General features: G+C 44.1%; 1 protein-coding gene across 1 annotated transcript in view; it reads right to left on the reverse strand.

The window, feature by feature from the left end:
- The window catches only part of numbl (NUMB like endocytic adaptor protein), a 58,962-nt gene extending 50,741 nt beyond the window's left edge, over positions 1-8,221 (reverse strand). The window contains exons 1-2 of the mRNA XM_019270114.2: positions 8,111-8,221; positions 7,777-7,814 (exon numbers count right to left, since the gene is read on the reverse strand). The gene's annotated coding sequence lies outside the window, so the exon portion shown is untranslated. The remainder of the gene's footprint in view (positions 1-7,776; positions 7,815-8,110) is intronic.
- Between the last annotated feature and the right edge of the window lie 1,640 nt (positions 8,222-9,861).

Here is a 9,861-nt window from a genome sequence, read left to right on the forward strand (position 1 = left end):
AAAGATCATTTCCATCTGAGTCCTCTCTTCTTCGCGATCATGATGCCAACAGCTGGCAGAGTAGGGCCACATCTGGCTCGCAGCTGGCTACTGCAGAAAGCCAGGCAGAGGGGAGAAAAGAGAGGAGGAGGAGCAGTAAAGTGTGATAAGAAAGTCTATATGTAGATATATTAAAGGTTTTTGAGCACTGCAGAACTAAACCGAGAGACAGGAGGAGGAGAAGAAGGAAAAAAGATATAATGAAACAAGGAGGAGTGAAAGAACAGACAATGGAAGTTGGTGATGATCTGATAGAAAATTAGAAAGAGTGAGTAAAGAAAAGAAGCAGGATGGAGCCAGAGAGAGAGAAGTACAGTCATGTGGAGTCAGATGCTCCTAATCAGCTGGGATGCTGTCAGAGCTGCTCGCCATAGCAACCATGAGTCATAGCGCCGGTAAACAGAGAGCAGGTTTTCTAAACTGAAAGCCTCGCTGGCACATTTACACATTTACAAGCATACTGTTACAGGAGGTGAACCACAAACTGGTCAGCACAGAAAAAGAACACATGCTGCACTTTTTCTATATTGGATGGTCGATGTATTACTGAGATTATGGTAAACTTTACAGGAGGAACCTGGAGAAGTCTGTGAAGCAAAAAGACAACAACTCTTTGTCTTTCCCTGGAATCAGTAATGACTTTCAACAATTCTTTTAAAGTATGTAATACCACCTGTCACCAAAGCTGAAGATAAGAAACTACTAGCATACGACTTCAGTTTCTTGGGACAAGACCAGTGTCCAGCAATATTAGTTTTATTTGGTCAGTGTGCTCCCCTGATATGATTTTGTTTTGTTGAAATCACTTCCAAGTTTTCTCAATTTCTTTCCTTCATCTTTGCTCTCCATCACAAAGACATGATCACATTAGAGCCACAAACTGACCTGATTGATTGTCCTGGAGAAATAAAAGACCCTGATGTACTGTACTGACCAAAGAAGAAGTAAAAAATGCCAAAAACAGAGATACAAAGTGAATTCCAGCTCCAGCGCTGTGTGTCTTTGATCCTTTTTATTACCCAATAATACTTTCATCCTTTCACAAAGATTTATAGCTCCTGAACAACAGCTGAACAGAAGTAGTTGCTGCCTTATAAGTCACAATAAGGCCACTGGACTTTGGTATTAAATCTTAACGAAACTTTGAGCTCAAGGCACCAGTTTATTAGCCATTTAAACAGTAGACTGGCATAAACAATAAGCACTAAAGGCAAGCAAATTAGGATTGAGGCCAATTCTTGAGGTCAGTATAGAGAGTTTTTAAAAGTCAAACAATGCTACATCGGCCAATAATCATCCATTATCCTGTTCGGAGGGGGGGCCTATCCCAGCTGACTTATGGGAAGAGGCGGGGTACATCCTGGACAAGTCAGCAATTCATCACAGGGCACATTGACACCTACGGACAATTTAGTCACCAATTAACCTATAAAATGCATGTCTTTGGACTGTGAGAGGAAGCAGGAGTACTTCTCGAGGTTCGACCCAGGAATCTTCTTGCTGTGAGGTGACAATGCTAACTCCTTACAGCACTGTGCCGCCTTCCAATAATCATTTTTTTTGTAAATGCACAGATCCCATGTAAATAAAAATGCAAAAACTCTTACACATACTGTCTCATAAATTTCTCTTTCAAGTTGTGTTGATGCATCCGTCACATAAACAGGTGAGGAGAGATATTTTTCTCAGTTATTTGGATCCCATATATATAAATTATGGTCAATAAATGCCTCAATATGACACATCAAAGTCTGTTTGTTTGTGAAAAAAGTAGTTTGGAGCCTGTGCAAAGCTTGATTCACCACAACCAGCATCACCTTCCCAGCGTCATGGATGTTTTTGATCTGTAGTCATGACCTTTAGCGTGTTCGTCACTAGCACATACACACACACACACACACACACACACACACACAAACATACAAGTCCAGAAAAACAAAAGTGCAGACATGTACCAGTTTTCTCTCTTTCTGATTCACACACACACACACACACACACACACACACACACACACATATACATAAACAATTTGATGCCTATGTGACTGCCATCAGCTGTCCTCCATCCCTCACTCTGTCTCTGACTGCTTCAGACGAGGCCTGTGGAGCTACACGACACACACCACACAGATGTATGCCGTCAACCGTGAAAAAAAAAAAAACGCTTCAAGTGTTGTCACCCCGCTCCTCCACCCCTCCACCCCACCTCACTAACTGCCACCTCTTTCTCCCCCTCTCCCTCTCTACTCTTCACATAGCACAGTGAATAGGCCCCTCTGTGCTCTGGAAGATTTAACTTTGGTTCTGTCTGTCGCTAACAATCTCCCTCGCTCGCCGTCACTCTGAAATAGTGCAGAGTAGAAGCCGGCGTCATATTAAATACTGTTGTTTTCCACAGATGTGAGACTAAAGCACAGCTGCACACACACACACACACACACACGCCGTGCAAGCTCTGAATTATAACAAAAGTGGAAAACCATTGTACGTGGGCTGCACTGTAAATAATACACAAGATTAGAAAGCAACAATGCAAGCGTTCCTTTAGATGCATTACAGTGCAGACAGGCCATCTGGGCTCATTTACCTCCACGTATGCATCAAAGGGAGAATCCTGATTATGTAATCAAGATTTCTTTTAATCCAGGGAAAGTTGAAAGCATCTGCATTGTTCTGCAAGTTTATCCTGCCTTACCTTCACACAGCTAACTAACTTGATGAAGAACAGCTATAATCCTCTATCCGACAGGGAATGGGGGCTCAGCTCAAACACACTTTAATACTGGTTGTGAAAGAAGGGGTATGTCTTACTCATTTAATTCCTCTCTTAATTTTCCTAGCTGGTTGGAGGATTCATACTAGCAACATTTATGATCTTCCCACTAGTTTAAAAGGAGCAGTTCACCACGTGAAGTTTTGTTTTTTTATTTATTTAAAGAATAGATGATTACCTCAGCATTTGCAGCATTCATATTGGAGATATCGTCCTTACGTGTTTCCAACTTCACATCAATATCCAACATTTCTGAAAGCGCTGATTGATATATAGGACTTCCAGGCTTCCATATTGTGTCTGAAAATTAGACATGCATGCTTGCCAAGAAAGGCAACAACAACCTTGCCAACAAGGAAGTGCAGTTCCTTCATCATCATCATCCACTTGAGGCTGGCTACAGAAGAAGTCAACCCACAACTTCACAGCAGAAATAAACATGTTTACAGCATGATACAAAAAACTCTTTTGGTCTCTATGGCTAATTTCCCTGTTCATGACAACTGTACTGAGGGTGAATTTTAAATTATATTAAGGGTGCCATTACAGCTGGTTTGTTGGAGCACCCAGGCATCATTCAACCCGCCTCAGGTCCACAGATGATCCACGTCTTTGCCCATTTTTAGATCAGACAGGACATGAAAGGAGGCAGGACTGCCAAGATGGCGGCGGTCAGAGCTTCAAAACGTCTCTTCAGAAACCTGCAGGTGGAGTCACGGATATGCTTTCCATTCTTTATACTGTCAGTGATGCTGGCAAATTGTAAACATGCAAATCTTTCCTGTCTCTACCATCCATCCCATATGACGTGATGATTAGCACAAAGCAGGAGGAACAGCAAGTTTTTGTACAGTTTAAAGATAGACCAAGAAGATATAACATGTTATTTGGGGTTAATTAGTGAGCTTTAAAAGTGCTGCTATGCAGATTTTTTGTTAGCTTTATACAGAGCCACGCTTGCTGCTTCCCCCTGTTTCCAGTCTTTATGCTAATAAGCCATTTAGCCTAGAGCCTAACTTTAACCTTGAATCCACCCCGGTGCCTGCTTTTTAAATTTCACCAGTGGAAGTAATGGAAGGAGAAGAGATGATAAATTATTTGGTAATCCTGACATTCTGCCATGACTCTCACACTGACACTGTGCAAAAACCTCCTCTGTAGACTGTCAACACTTTTTGTAGAAATTGGGCAAAGCCAGCACACCAGTGTGTTCACACTGCAGAAGGAGGCATGGGGGTTAAAGGCAGTCTGTGTTGGACATTCACAGTAGGCGCTAGGTGTAATTTGGGACAAACCACATGAAGCAATCGGCAAGCATCAAGCAAAGCAGTCACTAAAAGCACTGAGAAGGATATAGATCAAATCCGACCCCAAAGAAGAGATGTGGTGTCTGAGAAGTTTGTCTTCTTTACACACACATCCCTCACCGAGCTGCCGCATCTGAGCTTCAACAGCTAAACAGGCTGAAATAGGTCATCGGCGAAAAATAAATCAAGAGGCCGATGAGACAAAAAAATTGCAACCCTCGCAACTCAAAGTGACAGTTATTGGTTGCGATGAGCGCTCCGCTCGGAGTTGTGGCTGCCGAGAAAACCCATTTCCAGTTTCCTTGTTATCTGCAGAGAGAGAGAGAAAAAACGCTACTGAAGCAAAGAAATAAAGTGCTGATCGCCAAGGAAACACGTTCACGCACATGTATGCATGGTCAAACACAACAGAGAAAAAGACAAATCGCTGCCTTCACACACGAGCGTCCACGAGACGAGCATTCAAATCCATTGCCCCAATCGTTTATCCAGATCAACATAATGCAGAGCAATAAGAGCACATCAAAAAGGCACAGAAACAGACACACAGGCCCAACAACAGGCCCTGTGTCTTCAGCCCCGTGAGCATGCCATTAGCGTGTGTGCAGTAATGGAACTATACAGGAGAAAGGAGTGGTTGCATTTAACTAGGCTGCAGAAATCAGATAACTCCACTCAGCACATACTGAAGGCACTTAGGCATCAGACAGCAGAGTTGGAAGTGTGTGTGTGTGTGTGATGACGTGGACGTGAATGTTAGAAGACAAGTACATCTTCTGTTTCGCAGGTTTTGTCCAGACTGACACGATCACACCCCACAAGGAGGGGAGTTTGTGCCACAAACTAAAGACAGGCAGCCGGGCAACAAATGGTTCTCAAGTGTCCTTGTTGGCTAATTCACCCTCCCTTCTGTTCGGCCCGTCTCTCTCTTGTTCTTTTATATTGCTACTCTCTCTTCAGCTGCTTCAATCTTTCTCCTAATTTCTGTTAGATTGTCTCCTGCTTCCTCTTTCCGTCACTCGTCTCCTTCAGTGCTTCTTCTCTTCACTAACATCTTTTAAGTACTTCAGATCTCATCATTGTTTTCTATTTCTTTGATTAAGCCCATCGCCAGAAATAGAAATGTGTAGTCAGTTTAAGGGGGTTTGGTTGCACACACACGTCTCTAAACACTATCAGTCAATGTGGGACACAGTGGACGTTTTATAGTTTTGGTGTGTGTACTCTTTCTCCATAAAGGTTCAAGTTTTAAGGCTGATTACAAACCAGCAGACCAGTCATAAATCAATAAAGGACTTCCTCTAAACTGGACAAGTCTCTGACCTGCAGGTTAATAAAGTGACCAGAGGTTGGTGTGACTGGCCCTGAGGAAGCACGGTGTGACTGCCGGCAGTAGCAGTCCAGGGCCGGGCCTGGAAGTTGAGCCGCTTGTTTAGCAGACCCACCCTGACCAGCACAAAGGGGGGCAACGCCCTCCTCCGCCACCAGCCAACCCAGACAGAGCCCTGATTGGCCAGCTGGATGACCTTTGATCCCCGTTGTATTGTGGTCTCAGCTGCGCCAACCCTCCCCCTTGTGTGTGCGTGTGTGTCTGTGTGTGTGTGTGCGGACAACAAAAGACAGCCAAGTCCTAATGCAGCAATCAGAGCAGTGGAAGAGGGGAAATGGTCTAAGGGGAAATGGGGACTGTGTGTGTGTACATGTGTGTGTGTGTACTGCTGTGTGGATGGGGGGTGGTGTGATTATGTTCTCGCTGTGATGACTGAGTTGCAGCAGTGATTAGCTACATCAGGGTCCATTTGTATCCAGCATCGCTCTCTCTCTTCTATCCCCAGTTCCAGACCAAATCCAGTCTTCCTCTAGCCCCAGACCAAGACCAACTCTAGGCTTCTTCTAGCCCCAGCTTAAACCAAATATTGTCCTGCTTTAGCCCCAAAACCAGGCCAAACTTAGCCTTCTTCTAGACACAGCTCCAGGCCAAATCTTGCCTTTCTCTCACCCTTCTTCTGGACCACTGGCCTTCTTCTAGTCACAGTTCTAGACCAAACTCAGCCATCCTCCAGCACCAGTCCAAAAGCAAATCTAGGCTTCTTCTAGCCCCAGCTTTAAACCAAACATTGTCCTACTTTAGCCCCCAAACCAGACCAAACCTAGCCCTCCACAGGTATGAAATAAGCTCAGCCTTCTTTTAGCCCCAGCTTGAGACCAGACCATACTTATATCCCTCCTTCAGCCTCAGTCTCTCGCCAAATCTAGTGTGACCAAACTTAAACTAACTTTAGCCCCAAATCCAGTCACTATCTAGCCCTAGCTTTAGGCTAAAGTTGGCCTAATCTATCTTAGGGTCCAAGCCACATGTAACAAACCCAGCTCTCTGTAGACCACAGCTGGCCTTAATGTAGCTCGTGCTCCAGACTAAACACCCTCCAGCTCAATCTCAGGCTTCACCCTATCCTGGGTCACACATGGCCCTCGAGCTTGGCCCAGGCGCTGTCTGTACAGGTGGTCTAAGGGCTTGTGGGCTGAGACACTCTGAACCTTGCACCCTACTCTCTTAATACACCCCATGTGACTCCCCCTCTCTCTGTCTCTCTGTCTTTCTCTCTCTCTTTCAGAGAGGTCAGGGTAGACCACCCCCTAACAGCATGACTGGATGTCTGAGGAATGCCATGTCATGGAACAGATGGAGCTCCACAGACAATCGAGCCGCATGCATTTACTGGGCCTATATACAAAGGCATGTGCCAAGTGTGTAAGCGTGTGTGTGTGTGTGTGTCTGTGTCTGTGTGTGTGTGTGTGTGTGCCGCCGCAGACAGTCTCTAACTCATTTACTTCCTTTTGCTCTCATGTTCTGTGAATCTCTCACTCCTGCCAGGGAACAAGAAGTGTGGGAGAGAGAAGATTACTTTTCCCAACAAAACAATGAACCCTGAAGTTTAGAGAATGATGGAACCAAACCTGAAAAGACCACCACCAGCGGCAGCACACAGACACGATGCAATGACACAACCCTGCAGACAAGTAGAGAATTATGATTTATGATCATACATATTCAAACTCAGGGGCGCGTGTTTCAGTGGCCATGCTGTCCAACAACAGCAGAACATGTGAAGGAATAATTAGCCAGCAATCAACGGGAGTCTTTACAGCTCAATCGATGTCACATTAGCCCATTCCCACGCCAATAATGACGTAATAACCTCAATTCCTGGTCATAAGAGGACTATATTTCAATAGTAGGCCTGTGAAGTTGCAGCTTATTATTATGACACAGTAGATAGATAATATTCATATTGAGACTATGTGCGTGCCGGCAGTTTAAGAGCTGATCAGAGTCCTGCTGGATCATACTTAAGTCCTCCTTTGGTTGTGGATCAGGGATGTAAACCGCTATGAAAGCCCGGAGCTGCCACATTTCATTCATTTCACACAGATGGGCCCGCTGGCGAGATCCATGTCCAAAAGCGTTGCAGTTGTATACAAACATTATAATTAAAACTCATGAAATCAAAGCTAGAACATCATTTTTGGAGCGGATCGGACACTTCTCGATGCCGGATTCATTCATTCTAAAGACATCAGCGGCTCTCAGAATAAAACCTGGAAGTGTCAGTAAACAGGGATGCCAGGATTTGGACGTGAAAGCAGTGAACTCACCCAAGAGAACGACGGATGATCGGCTCCCCGCTCCTCCTCTGTGTAAATCCAGGACACAAATATATCAAACACAAGAATCAGACGGGAATAATGTCACCAAGATCTTCTTCTTCTTCTTCTTCTTGTTCGTCCGCACTGTTGTGGGGGAAAAAAAGCGATATATGCAGGCGATGTGGAGGCGCAGATCAACCTGGTCTCTGCACACACGCATACGCACAAATAGACATACGCACGCACACACGCAAGAATAAAAAGCGATTCACTGGGTAGATTTCGGTGAATTTGGTGTATCTGTAGTAATCTCGGATGCTTTGCTTGTTGACTGTGCACTTACTGGGTTGCTTCCCCCGGCTCCACCCGCTAACCCAGCCTTCCCAGTGCGCCCATTGGCACAGACGGCCGGACATGCAAATCCACTCTCCCCATTGATGTTTTCCAGAAAAGAGAAAGAAAAAAAAAAGGAAAAAAAAAACCCAACAGGGCTCTGTTTTGTCACTCCACTGCGCCACCGTGCGGCGTCTCAGCCGCTGTGCTCCAGCAATCACCCCATCTGCTCAGGGAGAAAGAGAGAGAGAGAGTAAGTTTCAGGGAGCAGCTGCCTTGCTCAAGGGTGATTTGACAGCTTGTCAGGTTGTGGACTTAAACTCAGGTCCTCAGGCTACTGCAGTGAGCTTTGACACTATTAAATGCACTCTGTGGGATAATGTCAGGCTCTTTATGGTTCAGTCTGGAGTCAATGTTCAGCTTTGGTTTGGAATTTGTAAATATGAAGGTGTAGTTTTATTTCATTTTAATGGTTCATATTTTATTTATTCAGCAAACTGTTAAATTATATTCACCATAAATGTTTTTACAACTTTTTATTTGGACATTTTGTTTTAAAGGTGTGTAATATTCAGTGTCATCTAACACTGAAATGGAATATGATATATAATAACTATGTTTTCATTAGTGTATAATCGTGTGAGAAATTTGAATATTTGTGATTTTATTACCTTAGATTCAACCCAAGCGGTAACCTCCGATGGTGCTGGGAATTGAAGCCAATGCGGAAGTGGTAAAAACTGTAATTCCTCGAGAGGTTACTAGAGGCTGGCTGCAGAAATGAGTCAGTCTCCATAAGCCCCCATGTTAAAATGTCAAGCACACTTCACAGCAGAAATAAACATGTTTACAGCCTGGTACAAAAAACTGTTTTGGTCTCTATAGCTAATTTCCCCGTTCATGACAACTGTACTGAGGGTGAATTTATATACAACTCACCTGTTCAAATGATATTAAGGCTTAAAGTTATGCAGAATTAAGAGCATGACAGCTTGATTGACAGGCAGGTGTTGTTACAGATGGCTTATTAGAGCACCCAGGCGTCATTCGACCCGCCTTAGGTTCACCGATGACCCACGTCTTTACAGATACTTAGATTAACCAGGAGGTGGATTGGAAACCTATGGGTGATGTCACTCATGACTCTTTCTGTTCTTTATACTGTCATTGATTCTACTCTATATCTGCAGAGTGGGTCCTTTTACACACACTTCACCATTTTGCACTGCCATGTTTTTACAGTAGCCCAGACAGGCTAAAAATTGACAGGGCCTATCATGCTTTTCACAGCCGTCGTGGGTTCTTCTAAATGCTTGGAACGGTATGGTGAGGCGAGGGGTATTTATTTGGTTGCAGTTTACAACCTCAAGGGTAGGTGCCACTAAATGAACGGTTGCCTTAAATACCTTTCTCTGAACATATATAGTATGCACATAGCACATCTAACACAGTATGTACAGGTATGTAAAAATATCAAGAATACTGCCGTTTCCACATAAAAAACAAAACGTAAAACTAAATTTAAAGCCCCCCTCCACTCTGAAATGTGTCTTTTTGTTACTTCACTTAGATATCTGAGCGTCACTATGCAGGATGATTTATGTGCAGAGTTTGACACCAGAAGGCTGTTTTCACGTTCAGTTGTTCCCTCTGTGCTCACCTTCCTATCTCAGCGGACGTACGAGCAGGATTCTGTGACATCCAGGCTGGAAGACAGTCACAGCACTGTATGCAACTTAACACAAGTGTTTTTGTGCAAAA

Source organism: Larimichthys crocea, chromosome VII (genome assembly GCF_000972845.2).
Source record: "Larimichthys crocea isolate SSNF chromosome VII, L_crocea_2.0, whole genome shotgun sequence".
NCBI lineage: Eukaryota > Metazoa > Chordata > Actinopteri > Sciaenidae > Larimichthys > Larimichthys crocea.